The sequence below is a fragment of the Fistularia commersonii genome, chromosome 7 (genome assembly GCF_037954325.1).
Source record: "Fistularia commersonii isolate RoL2024-O1a breed Wild chromosome 7, RoL_Fcom_v1.0, whole genome shotgun sequence".
NCBI classification, from domain to species: domain Eukaryota; kingdom Metazoa; phylum Chordata; class Actinopteri; order Syngnathiformes; family Fistulariidae; genus Fistularia; species Fistularia commersonii.
Window position 1 is genome coordinate 17,290,713 of NC_141290.1, and position 14,288 is coordinate 17,305,000.

The following is a 14,288-nucleotide window of genomic DNA, read 5'->3' on the forward strand; positions in this document are numbered from 1 at the left end:
GCGTAGCCAAATGCAGCAAACGGGGCGGTATTGCGCAGCATGCTCAAGTGTGACCAGTGAAAGGAACATAGAACAAGAAGACAACATGGCATCGGTAAAACAAAGGAAAAGAATTCTCCATCCGCATGTGATGATGTGTATTCAATGGCCACACAGACCACCGCCATCTACTGTGTTGCCTCTTTTTGTCTCCTTCTTTGAACGTACGCTATCATCAGCTCCTCCGCTGTTGCCATGTTTGTTGTCTGAAAGTGAACACTGAACTCTGCAATGCCCTCTAGTGGATGTTCGGCTCAACGGTTGTCGCAACGAACTCATGGAAAGTCAGGCGGCAGTTATGATTCACAATATTTGAAATGTACGTATCTATTTACATACGCAACGTGAGTATAAATGAGCCCTTAGGCTCATGCACAGGGGAGTAGATCATAACAACAATAGCGGACTCCAGAGTACTCCAGAGTATGTTAGTTTAAAAAAATTAGTTTAAATTAGTTTAAAAAAATGTGATTTTTTTACAGATACAGGTTCAAATAGTGGGGTAAGAAGCATGAAACAAAAGGTCCTCTTCTTCTATGACTAAAGATTCATAATCGGCAGTTAATCATGTTAACTTTTGACTCTTTTTCAATGGCTTAAAACAGATGGCTTATAGGTTAATATATAGATCATGCAGTGAATTAAGTTAGAATATAGAGGGCAACAATGAGATTATTTTGCGTTATCATCAGTGTCATTTAAGTATAAGTGAAGCTGCACAAAGTGGTGATTTTCTCACATTTAGTTTCACCCTCTGTGTTATTTTGGTCTGAAACTATAAGGGCCTCACATGTCATTTCCCTCTCAGGCCACCGCCGTTCTTCCTAATCCAGATAGAAATACATATTGTCACCTTCTTGAAATAATTACCTGAATCATTTTTTCAAGTTCTTCAAAAAGACACAAAAGAACTGAGCGATATGTTGAATGAGTTGTTGATTTATGCAAAAAAAAATCATTTCGTCTAAAAAATAAGTTGGGCAATTATTGTAAGAAGGTGATGATATGTGCAAGTTTCAAGCCAAAGTATTTGTATTTATTTACATATTGATGAAAAAGTTCTGATAGTGTTGCCATTTACAAAGCTGAAAAAGTCAACATATTTTAATTGTTACTGATAATCAGATACAATATCCAGTGTTTTGGCTCCAGAGAACAAGGGAGCACAAAGACCAACCAGTCATTTTCCCTTAAATGTCCCCTGACTTTAACTCCTGATATAACTTTGTGGCATAATCAGACTTTTATTTTGATTTTTGTGACATTTCACGCTTGTTTTAAGAGACAGAAGCCGACAGAGGGCTGGAACAGCTGAAGGCTCAGAGTGTGCCACCGCCTCCCCGCCGAGCCACCGGCTCATCCCACTTCTGCCGCAGTCCTTCACTCACACTGCTCCTATTGTCAGCAAGCCAATATTGTATACAGACATAAACATAACACACTGTCCCATTGAGCAGAGGTTAATCCCCGGCAGGCCTCCGAACATACACTCACAGATGCTCCATTGTGCCAGCGAAAACCCGTTCAGCCCCGTGGACACATTTGTTTCTGAGTCCCTGATTGTCTCATCACATGCCTGACTGTTCCGGTCGGTTATTATATTATTCAGAGCAGGAGATCCAGTTTGTGTTATTGTCCAAGTTTGTCCAAGTTCAGAGCAGACTTTGGGAATGCGTTGTCCATAGCTTTAAAAGCATTCACCAGTTGACTTAATGGTATGTAAGTTGGTGTTTTCCTGTGTCGAAGCTGAGCGCAAGAAATACAGGCCAACAATATATATGGCATCTTCTCCATTAGAATATTGGTATTTATCAATAGGATATTAACAGCAGCAGTCAGAGTTCTATTTCCCCCCCATGCGAGCCACACAATTTGTAGCCAACAGAATATCATGCCATGTAATTATATCCAGTCAAATATTGATTTGAATGCAGACCGAATGTGAAATACAGACATTTAATACCCCTTAAGATCAAAGCTTTGGTTTATTATGCCTTTATCTTTTACCTTTGGCCTTCAAATGTTGGGGTCATTTATTTGCCGAAGCGTTACGCTAAAGGCCACTCAATTAATACTGTACAAAGCAAACTTTAGAATTCCTTCTCACCTTCATCAGTGAGAGTAATTTTGGAATTTATGGACTTCGTTCTTAGTACATTATACTTGCTGAGAACATTCTGAGGACAAACATAAAGAGGGCATTTATGTTTGCTGAGCCCCTTGCCGGGATTGAACAACAGCAAAACCTGCACTTTAAAAATTTAGTCTCAGTGGATGTTTTTTAAGAGAATGCTAGATGACTTGAAGGCAGACCCATTTGTTTGTAAATGTTCAACTGGATTTATGAGGTTTTTATGATTATGATGCAGTAGAGCAGTGGTCCCCAACCTTTTTATCACCGCGGACCGGCCACGCTTGACAATTTTACCACGGACCGGGGGAGCCATCCATCACACGTAGATTGTTTATAATGCGACTATAATAATAAACGTTTATTTCCCCTTCGAACAGAAACTTTAGGTCTGACGTCTGTTCTTTAATCATTTTGCTCGCTTGAGGGTTACATTTTTGGCGCTCAAGTGACCGAGACGTAACAGACATTCCGGTCATTTTTCAAAATAAAAGATTTTTTTATTTCTTGTGCTGCCCGGTACCAATTGATCCACGGACCGGTACCGGTCCACGGCCTGGAAGTTGGGGACCACTGCAGTAGAGCACTTCAAAATGATCTGGTACCAGATCCAGAAGGCCAAGCAAGAGAAGACTGACCTCCATGCCATCCAGTTGGCCCTTGCCATTGCGTATGGATCAGTCCCACACCAGCTGTTCAGCTACGCTATGGAGTCGCCATCCATGGCGAACCCGGTTACGGCTTACTTCGGCAACCTGCAGACTTGCTTTGCCCTCCAAGACTTTACCAAAGGGTGGCAGCAGCTACAGGTAGGTATCCCAACAGGGTGTGCCATCCCTCCAATCTTAATTGTGGCAACCTTTGAGATAATCCTCATTGGAGCAAGACAAATTGTTGGGGGGATCAAGCTACCATCTGGTCTGAGGCTTTGCCCTTTGAGGAGCTACACGGACAACATCACAAGCCTCCTCCGGATAGCACAGTGCACAGCTCGACTGCTAAACTGGATGGACGAATTGATGACTTGTGCAAGAATGAAGATCAAGCCCGCCAAATCAAAGGGCCTGTCACTCAGAAGCGGGATCAGAAACAACTCCACTACCTTTGTTGTCGGTGGAAAGAGAATCCCCCTCCTGGCAGAAAAACCAATCAAAAGCCCGGGGAGGCAGTATACCACCCAGCTGTCTGAAAAACAGATAGGGAAAACCGTCACGAAGCAGCTAGCAGATTGCTTGGCAAGAATCGACCAAAGCCAACTCCCAGGAAAGTACAAGGTCTGACGCTACCAGTTCACCCTCTGCAGGAGGGTAATGTGGCTGCTGAAGATGAGTGAGATCACCTCATCCACCACATAAATGATGGACGGAAAAGCAAACACATTCATACGAAAGTGGTTGGGGCTGCCGCAGTGCCTCTCTGGCAGGCCTCTTTGGGAAGAACATACTCCAACTGCCAATGCAATCCATCAGTAAGGGCTACACGCAAGAGAAGACCAGGCTGGTCCTTGAGCTAAGGGAGTCCACTGATAAAGGAAGTAAGGAGTGCAAACACCGGGGTTCCTATTGGCCGGAAGTGGAATGCCCAAACAGAGGTCAAACAGGCTGTTAGCAGCCTGCAACACCAAGTGGTTGTAGTCTTAAGAGTTCTTAAGGACAAGGGGTCATAACTCTTTGTCCACATTGCTTTGGATAAAGTCATTATAGCAAATAAAATTGTATTTTTAATTGCTTCGTCCTCTGGAGATTGCCCCGGCTTATTCCATGTGTATAATGCTCTTGCCTTTTTCTCACACGGAAAACAAAGCAGAAACTGAAACAAAAATTATTTCATTGTCAGATGACAAGCAGATGGTATTTGGACTTAATCTGTGTTTTGACTCTACATTAGTATACAAGGCTTATTCAAACTGTTGTTGTAATGACACTGAATTAGTCTCAGTACACTGACTGCATATTTTGCTTCGGGAAATTTGTTTTTTATTAGCAATTATATGAAAAACTAGGAGAAAACCAATTCTCAATCTTGGTTGCCATTTTTCGGAGGGGGGATATCTATTTAACATCAGAAATATAAGCAAAGAAAGTGAAGTCCATTTAAGAGCAACTGAAGACAGAAGAATTACAGATGCAGAGTTATCCCAGCGTTTGAATGCAAAAACAGACGGGAGTTCAAACGGCCAATGAAGCTGCTGGGCAGATGTGCAAGCAACCAATCATGTGGGCAGATGGACACACTGGCTGTTCAGCAGCAGACACATGTGAAGTGCATGTGGGGAGAAAGACAGCGCAGGACAGGCTCAGAACAACCACAGTTTTCAGAGCTGGCAGCTTCCTAACGTTCTGTACGTTCCCCGAAACTAGAACTGTGGGAGATTCTAGGAACTCGAGGAACGAAGCAAGAAAGGAGGAGGAGGAGGAGAAGGACGAGTGGAAACAGGGCGGGATATTAGGGTTTGTGTGGTGGAGTTGTATTACCAGAGTACTTTATTTTTAGGATGGCAAGAAGAAAAAGTACAGTGTTTGGTCCTGATGCCATCAAGGACATATTTCATCTGAATTTTTCTGATCATTCATCCTGAGTGTTTTTCTGCAGCAGCACCTCCATTTACTGTATGTTGCATCAGCCCTGGATTCACTAATAAACGTTTATTTTCTTCACTTTTTTTTGAAAGAGAAAACCTACCAAGGAAAGTAATGACACAAAACCACTTAGAACTCTATCGGTCAATGCAGCCACAACTTCAAAACAGAATAAAACCACCGTACTCACTGATAAATGTGTTTTTCTTCAGCTTTTTTGAAAGAGAGAACCTGCCCAGGAACATTATGAAGCAAAAACCACTTAGAAATCTGTCAGTCAATGCAGCCACAATTCCAAAAGGGAATAAAATCACCATAAACCAATCATTGTCGTTTATTTTTTTAAGAATTTAACTTTTTTTTTTAGAAGAGTGAAGATGTTTCAAAATAGATGATAAAATCAGTATCACTCCACAGTGTGTTAAAAGTCGCAGTGATGCTATGTGGGGTGACCGGAACACAATAAACTAGCTGTTGGACATAAAGCAAGTCAAAACTTTTTTTTGCACTCAAAAACAAGAACCAGTGCTCAAAGTACCATTTAGGGTTTATCTGCTGCAGCATTCTTTGTCTGTCAGTCATCTTTTGGTTTCGGAGTGAATGTTGGTTATGGGAGCGGCGCGGTGGCACAGCGGTTAGCACCTCTGCCCCCGCAGCAAGAGGGTTACTGGTTTAATTCCAAAAGGGGGCTTTGTGTGTTTCTGTGTCTACCTGTGGCTCTCCAGTTTCCTCTCACTGTCCAAAAACATGCAGTAGGTTCATTGGAAACCCTAACCAAGACATATGGATGACAGGGTGAATAGTTTCTGTCTCTATATGATGTATGAATGAAAGTGTGAATGGTTACATGTCTCTATATGTGGCCCTGTGAGCCCAGCCTCTCACCCAAAAGTGAGATAATGAATAAATGAATGACCGATAATGGAAAAATTATTCAAATTTGACAACATACTCTGAGAATCTAAGTTCCTCATTGTTGTTGCATTCTCAGAGCTGGTTACAAATATGTGTAACATTATGTCAGGGGGTTGCTGTCTCAGGGGTTTAACCTGCAGTTGCTCTTTGATCATTTGCTTGACAGCCTTGTGATGAAAGCCATCCCTGTTTCCTTTCACGATCATTTGACAAAATCAAGACATCGCAGAAGTATCTGTTCTGCAGCGGTTTGACTTGAGAATACAAAAACCAATCGAAATGCGTAACCTGACGTCAGTATGTGAGGACATGGGACAACGGATAAAAATACTGAGCAGCAATTGCTAAAATGAGACGCCAGGTCGAGTGTCATGTCTTCCTTCACTCTGGCATGAAAATAAAGTGCGTATGATGGTGAAGCACCTGAACTTTCCTGGACTTGTGTACCTAATTTTTCTGCGGTGGATTTCCAAGCAGGACCCTTCTTGTCCATTTCAACATTTTTTTATGATTTTGAACATTTACATCATACAGCTTTAACCGCCATTATTGAGAGGTATGATCATTTGCTCGCAGTCGGCAACTATGACAGCGATGAAGAAACTCAACATGTACAACAAAAAGAGATACCACTGCAGGCAGACTAATGACTAAATATAAAATTCTTGCAACTTACAACTTTCAGGAAACTCTTTGCAGTCATTCCAAAAGTCTGGATAGCCAAATAAGCAGCCACAAGATTGAATTGCCAAGACAAGGCTTTTAAAATCCTCTCCTAGTTTCTATCTTTGCTGAGTTTGTTCAGTGTTAGTTAAGTCCCCCATAGCCCCATTACATCCAGAATTGACCAAAATAGCCATTTGAAAGAATTTCAACGCCGTAACCTTCAGTCATAACGGCGACATTATAGTGAGATACACCCACAAGGCAGGAATGGATGAACTGGTCTTTAATTACTGAATCAACAGAAAGCAGTTAAAGGCTCAGAGGAAGAACGACGCGGCGAATGGACTTCAAAGAAAGACAGAGCTAACAAGAAATAGGATAGCATTGGTCAAAACAACAAAATTCGGAAAACCAAAATGCAATCGAGACACGTGTGGAAGTGGAGGAGTGGAAAATGGGAAACGGACGGATGAGGACTAACGACTGAACAAGACAAAGGTCATCGCGACAAAAAGGGAGAACATAAAGCAGAAGGTAAAATAAGAAAAAATAAAAAAGACGCTTAAGAGACGGACTTAAGGAAATAAGGAAGTAGCTAAATGGGGGTTTGAAAAAGCGAACCACAGCTTCAAAATTACAGACGACGCTGGTGGGAAAACCCATGAATAATATACAAAGCGACCACGCTGACAAGGAAGAACACCAGGTCTGAAAATAACAACCCAGACAGAATTGTTCAAGCTCTTATAACTTTTTTTTTTCCTGGATTCCCTAACCTCACATGTGAGACAAATGGTTTGGGAAAAGTAATCCAAAGACCAGGGAAGGAAGACCTGCTCATTGCAGATTTCGGACAGCAAGGAAGGATCTGCTTGATATTTGAATGGCCTTACGTCTGTACACCATGTGAGGACTGATGTTTGTAACTTTAGCCAAATAGAATCGCAGCGCTTCCACACATATAAAAAAAAAAAAGAGGCCATTAATTATAGAATTTAATAGCAATAATATACACTTCATCTGGTTGCATGTGTTTTGTCTTTGTAAAGACCTGCTACTTCTTTCTAGCATCTTTTGCGATTAGAATTTGGTTTATTGTGGTACTTTGCTGTTCTGGGGAGCTGAATAATGGCTGGAGCGCAATTCTTCCGATAACGCAATAGACAGCCGTTGGCGGGTCCCCTTGGTTTGTGATTGGTGTGTGTGGTATGTCTCAGCCTTGAAGGATCAGAGGAAAACAGTGACTTAAGGAAGACTTTACATAACCTGTGACATAACTTAACCGGGACAAAATATTTTGGACTCCCTTGAGACTGACAATTATCTTGAGTCACATGTTTGGTGCAAAGTCAATCTTTGTTTTTTTTTCTTTGGATCAAATTTTGGCCGAATGAAACTTTCATCGAAAGATTAATCTTTTCTTTCCCAGAAGACACTGCCTCGCTCTCTTTCACACATTTATTCACTGTCAGCCCCCCAGCACACACACACACACACACAAAATAGCCCGAGTATTTAGCGAACACACTGTGGAAGCTGGACATGTTTGAATGCTTGTCTTCCTTCGCCATATTTGGCAGCTGGTCCCTAACACACACACACTCTCACACCACACACACACACACACACACACACACACACATTGACATTCCTGTGATGTTGGATCTCCTTGTCCGGTACTGAACCAAGGAACCTGACGACCCTCCTCGTCTTTCAGGTTCACTGGGTGAACTTCTTGGAATCAAAAGCGTCCACTCTTTAGGACAACATGTTTGCAAAGTCATTCTATATTTGTCAGCGTTCATTTCCTTGCGCTGCACATTATTTATATTTGAAAAAACTTACTTCACGGGAGGAATACTTCCATAATGACAGACATAATGTGCAACTGCTGGTTTGTTTTGTTACCATTAAGGCAGAAATCATACTCTTTCCCACAAAGCTTTAAACTTTTGGTATTAAATGTTAAGGTTTGGCATTTACAGTAACACTACTTCAACCGCTTTTGTCCCACCCTGCTCCCTCGCTCTCCTGCAGCAGCCGCCCCACCTACAAACACACAGCTGCGGCTTGCCTCATTGGGAGTGTGTGGTCGGCTCAGAATAAATTAGCCACTATGTCATCTCTGAGGATGTGAACCGTGTAAACCATCTGAACGGGTCAGGTGGGTGAAATTCTACACTTGTTCTATTTTTGGGTTGGAATATGTTGGCTGGAGCTCAAAAAAAACAAGAAAAAAAGCGTTGTCAGGGTTCATCGAAGATGCCGCAATCGTCTGTGCTCAGTAGAAACGCCCACCCTACTCCACAGAATGTCCACCATTTATGCCTAGAGAGTCCAAAATGACACCTCTATGAACTGGGTGACCGCACAACTTCTAATTAAGAGCCGCTTTGCGCAGAAAAGCAAAAGAATAATACTCCCTCTTCATGACTCATAGGCTGACTATTCACCACACAATTCAAGTGATTAACTTTTGGATTGTGTTTTATGAAGATGTGAGAGATAATAATAATAATAATGTTTTTTTTTATATACTAATTCCTCATGGGGGAATTCATTTTCTGCATTTAACCCATCACGGGGGTTATCTTGCTCAACAACACTTCGACAAAGTAGGAGGAGCCGCGAATCGAATCGGGTTCCAAAGACAATTGCTCCAACTCCTGCACCACGCTGTCCCCTTTATCTATTATCTAGAAAAAAATATAAAGGCTATGGAATAAAGGCCAAGAGACTCTGGCACAGTAAACCATGCCTAATTGGAGTTGTGAGTATTTTGTATGGGTGGTGCAGCGGTTATGCCTCACAGAAAGATGGTGGCTTGAGGCATTTCTGTGGGGGGAATTAATTGTTCTCTCCTGTGTCTGAATGGGTTTCTCCCGATTGAAAAAGAAATGTGTTTTCTTCCACATCCAGTTACACAAAGAGCACAACATCAGTGAAATTTGGTCACTGCATTTAACCCATCAGTATCTCTACTCAGTATCAGTATCTTTACTTCAACAGGTTAGGAGGAACCAGGAATGCGGAGTTCCTAGGACGACCGCACTAACCCGCTGCGCCACGCCGCCCCAAATTGAGTCCCTAAATTGACCTGGGGTGTGAATGAAAGAGTGAATGGATGTTTGTCTCTATATGTGGCAGGGTGGATCCTGCCTCTCCCCCAATGACATTGCGGATAGGCCTTCTTGCAGAAAACCCTGACCTCTAATTCTAGATAGACAAAAGTCTTGAGTTAAGTTTCCTTGAAAGCCGTGTCCACTTTGTTATGCTTATATTCCAGGAATAATTTACTGCAGGAAACCACAGAAGCTGTAAACTGAAGCACATAATGAACCAAAGCTGAAGTGAGTTTTGCTTGCAGCTTCAAAGAAATATGACACTAGCAGCTGCATCCAAAATCTAAAGCTCAATGATGAAATATGGTCTGTCTGGTCTCTGCAGCTAGGGACAGCCTTATACAGAGCTCTCCCCCTACACACACACACACACACACACACACACACACTAGCACAGCTGACGTGGCGTCCGCAGCACGTGGAATGATGCATGGGGGGAAACAAAAATGCTTCTAGCCATCCAGCTGAGGGGAGTTTTAAAGGGGAGGGACACCTTTCTGTTTGCCTTTCACACACAAATATTGAACACATGAGCTTCAAGCACGAGCACATTTCAAATGTACATGAACACTTCTACCGTCTGTACTCTGGATAAACAATGAAAGGAATTTTGCTTGTGAGTTTAATGTTCTAAAAGTGTAAGACAAAAGTAAGATGGTCACAGTTTGACTCGTGAAAACAAAAGACAAAATGAACCTTTATCCTCTCTAAAGAGAATCATAGATTTGTCCACAGCATCAGTGATGCCACAACTGGATGGCAAAAAAAAACACAAGGGGTTTTGACAGAAAAGACATTTGAAGTCTTCAAGTGACAAAGAATTACTTGGAGACAGTTGTTTTTTTGATGAAAGTGCCGATCCCTCTGCAAACAGTTTCTGACCGAAGAAATGCCAGGCTACGTTTCACAAATTAGCGTTCCATTTAAAGTGAAACAGATGCTTGAAGACAGCAGGGTCAAACCCAACAATGATGGCACCCCAAAAGGGTGAAAATAGAAATAGAAGACACTTTCTGCTTTTTTATCATTCTAAATAACAGCCTCTGCATGCAGTTCACTGTTATACAATATAGGCAATATCCTGATTTCTGCACCAGATGGATGGATGGATGGATGGATGGATGGATGGATGGATGGATAGATAGATAGATAGATAGATAGATAGATAGATAGATAGATAGATAGATAGATAGATAGATAGATAGATAGATAGATAGATAGATAGATAGATAGATGGATAGATGGATAGATGGATGGATGGATGGATGGATGGATGGATGGATGGATGGATGGATGGATGGATGGATGGATGGATGGATGGATGGATAGATAGATAGATAGATAGATAGATAGATAGATAGATAGATAGATAGATAGATAGATAGATAGATAGATAGATAGATAGATAGATAGATAGATAGATAGATAGATAGATGGATGGATGGATGGATGGATGGATGGATGGATGGATGGATGGATGGATAGATAGATAACACTGAGGTATCAGCATAGAAATAAATCAGAATAAATATACGTGCAGAATGTTATGGGTTTTATATATTGAATCATGTTAACAAGCTTTGAAAGCTGAATTGTAGGAAACAAAATGGCAAATAGATTGTCAGTCTTACAGAAAAATATTTTAAAAGCTACTACTTTTGATGGCATAAATCAAACGCAGCTACGACTGATGGATGTTTGAACACTGCTTGAAAAGCAACAGGTGGGACGGGGCCTCTAGAAGCAAACATGACTTGACAAACACTGGTAGCACCCCAAGTCCCATGACCCAGGAGAGAATACTGATTAAACGAGTTACCGTGTAATACATAGCCAGCTGTTACTAGGTTTCTGCTTCATCTCGGTCTAAATACAGACGAATCATCTTTTTTCCTCTCCAAAACATGCAGCATGTGCTGTCTTTCTGATTCTATTCATCCTCGTCCAAAGAAAACCTCAAAATCTTCCTCAATGCCACTCTCTCTAAACAACACAGCATCGCTGGTCTCGCCACCGCCTTGAACACCTTTCCTTTCATTCTGGCTGATACAAATTTATCACAAATTAACCCTGACACTTTCTGACTACTTCCACTCGCTGCAACCTCCCTCTAAGTGTTTCTTCATCTCTTCTCGATACTCTCCATTGGTCTGGACTGTTGAAGATATATATTTCTCATCTCTTCTGTCTCACCTTTCTACTTGAGTCCCTCTCATTCACACACATTTATTCCGTCTTGCTATGGCTAACCTTTATTCCTCTCCTTTCCAGGGAATATTGTACCTCCAACTCTCTAGATTATCCTCCACCTGTTCCCTGATCTCATTACAGCTCACAATGTTATCTGCAAAACATCACCGTCCCTGGAGATTGTTGTCTTACCTCATCCATCAGCCTGTCCATCATCACTTCAAACTGAACTACATAAGAGTCTATCTCATAAAACACTGATTTACATTCTGAGTCGGAAAAAAGTGGAAACTAAACTTTCCGTTTGTTTGAAGGGATGAACTCTAACGGGTTTACTTCAATGTCAGTGAAATACTTTATATTTTGACTCAGGTGATAAAAGTATTGTTTTTGTAGGTAAACAAAGATGTTTCTTGGCAGTGCATTCACTCCCTTATGCAGAAAAGTTACAACATGACATTAAATGGTACCCAAGACAGAGGGACGTTTTTCCCGGGAAACCCCCTAACGTCCCACAGGGCTGTGCATTTTACGTTGACGCACAGTCTGTCCTGAATAACACCGTGTTTTGGGTCCAGAATTAACATTCACGGTTTGAGGAAGCTGTCGTTCTCTGCGTGGAGATGAAGATGTTTGGACTGACTCACTGGCAGGGTCTGCAGCCTGCAGATTCCTCAACAACAAAAAGAGTCAGGGGTGACTCTCAGTTCCCCATCTTCAAATATCTAAGAGCTGACAGTTGAGGTTTATGTAACGAGGGGCAGGCAGACAGACAGTGGTTGAGGCTTTAGAAAGCTACATATATTTCTACGGCAAGGATTTTACAAGCCGTCCGGGGCTCGTAAATAAAGTCACGAGCGTCTGGACAAATGACAGCTACTGGTTTCTGACGAACCGTCAATCTACCAACGCTGAGCTGGACTGATAAACCGCCAAGCTGAAAAGTCTGTTTTGCAACACAGATAAAGTTTGAAACTCGTCCGAAATTTTAGGCCACGTTCTGCCGTCTCAGCATCCCTACCTTGAAATTAACTCAAGACAAAGGTTCTTCTTGACAATCTGAAAACAGAAGACAAGGCTGAAATGACATTGCGAAGGATGCGGTTTTAAAAGGTGACGTTCTACTGTAATAACAGAGAAGCTTTCTTCTCTCAAGTATATGGTTGAAACATAGCATTTCTTAAAACCTTTTCATTCTTTTTTTTTTTCATGTAAATATTCCAGACGGTTTCATCGATATTTCTTGAGACGTTTACTTTTAAGATTGTCAGGTTTGGAAGCGAAATTGAGAGATAATTAAATATGACGTAGATTTCAGTTATACAAGTCAACGGATAAAGGGCTGCATCAAAGGGGTCAACTCTGAAAATGTATGAGTGAAAAAATAAATGAGTGAAAGTAAAAACCAAAAAAAAAATTACAACAATTTGCATACCTTGTGTAGCATATTTAGTGTGTCATACACACACAAAATATAAATACTAAAAGAATGAACATACAGTCGGTTAATTGGAGACCGTGAATGAGAGAGTGAATGGTTGTCCGCCTCTATATGACATATGAATGAGAGGGTGAATGATTGTTTGTCTCGATATGTAGCCCAGTGATCGAGTGGCCACCAATCCAGGGTGTTCGCCATCTCTCACCCAATGACAGCTGAGATAGGCTTCAGTCTCTCTGCAACCCTGATTGCAGGATGGTAGTACAGATAATGAATGAGTGAATGAACCAATGAATGAATGAATCATAAACGGATACAGCCCAAGCTGTCTTTTCAGATTTCTCCCTTCTGCTTATATTTTGGTTTAGAATTTCGGGGGTCGTTTTCACCAGCGGATGTTGATCTGAAAACAATTAAGTCGCGAAACTGTAACCACACGATAAGAAACACAGACCCAACCTCTTCACCAGAGGCTGAGTGTTTAAACATGGCATGCAGCCCTTATCCTGTCAACATATTTTTCTTTCCTGACGTTTTCATCCGGATGCTGAACGCAAACAATGGGTGAAGAAAATAACAGAATGGGAAGAAGTGAAACAGGCCGCAGGTGCGATTAAACCCTCAGAGATCCTGGGAGATTTATCCATGGCAGCGCTTCTGTGGCAACTTTTTCTCTTCTTTTTTTTCTTTTCTTTTCCATGAGTGCAAAAACAGAGGCCGAGCACGGCATGAGTCAAGGTGGATAACAGGAAGGCTGATGCTGGGGGCCAATCTGAGTAAAGCCACACGGACAGAGTTTGGCATAGTTTGGCGTCATGCGTTATTTTCCGCGTTTGGCGTTGGAGGAAGTTAAGTGTTGCTCAGACGATGCAGTGAGTCAAATCCTGCCGTCTGTCCTCCTGGGGAAGTTCAACCCTTAGCTAAAACGGTCAGCATCTGGTTGGCAGCAGACGCAAGCGCAGGGAGTTCAGAGCATCCTGTTCCGCGTTCTCTCGGTCAAACATACATCAATTAGATTTAAAACTTCCTTTATGGTTGGTTTAAAACAAGAAAGCACATTTCCTATAAGCTCCTCTACCAGAATTGATACACCTTAATTTGAGAGGCAAGTTAAGAAACGGCTCAGTTTTTAACAAATTAGCGCTCTAAAAAAAGAGAACTTATTGTCTTTTTTTTAGAATGAAAAGCATCCTGTGCCTTCGTAC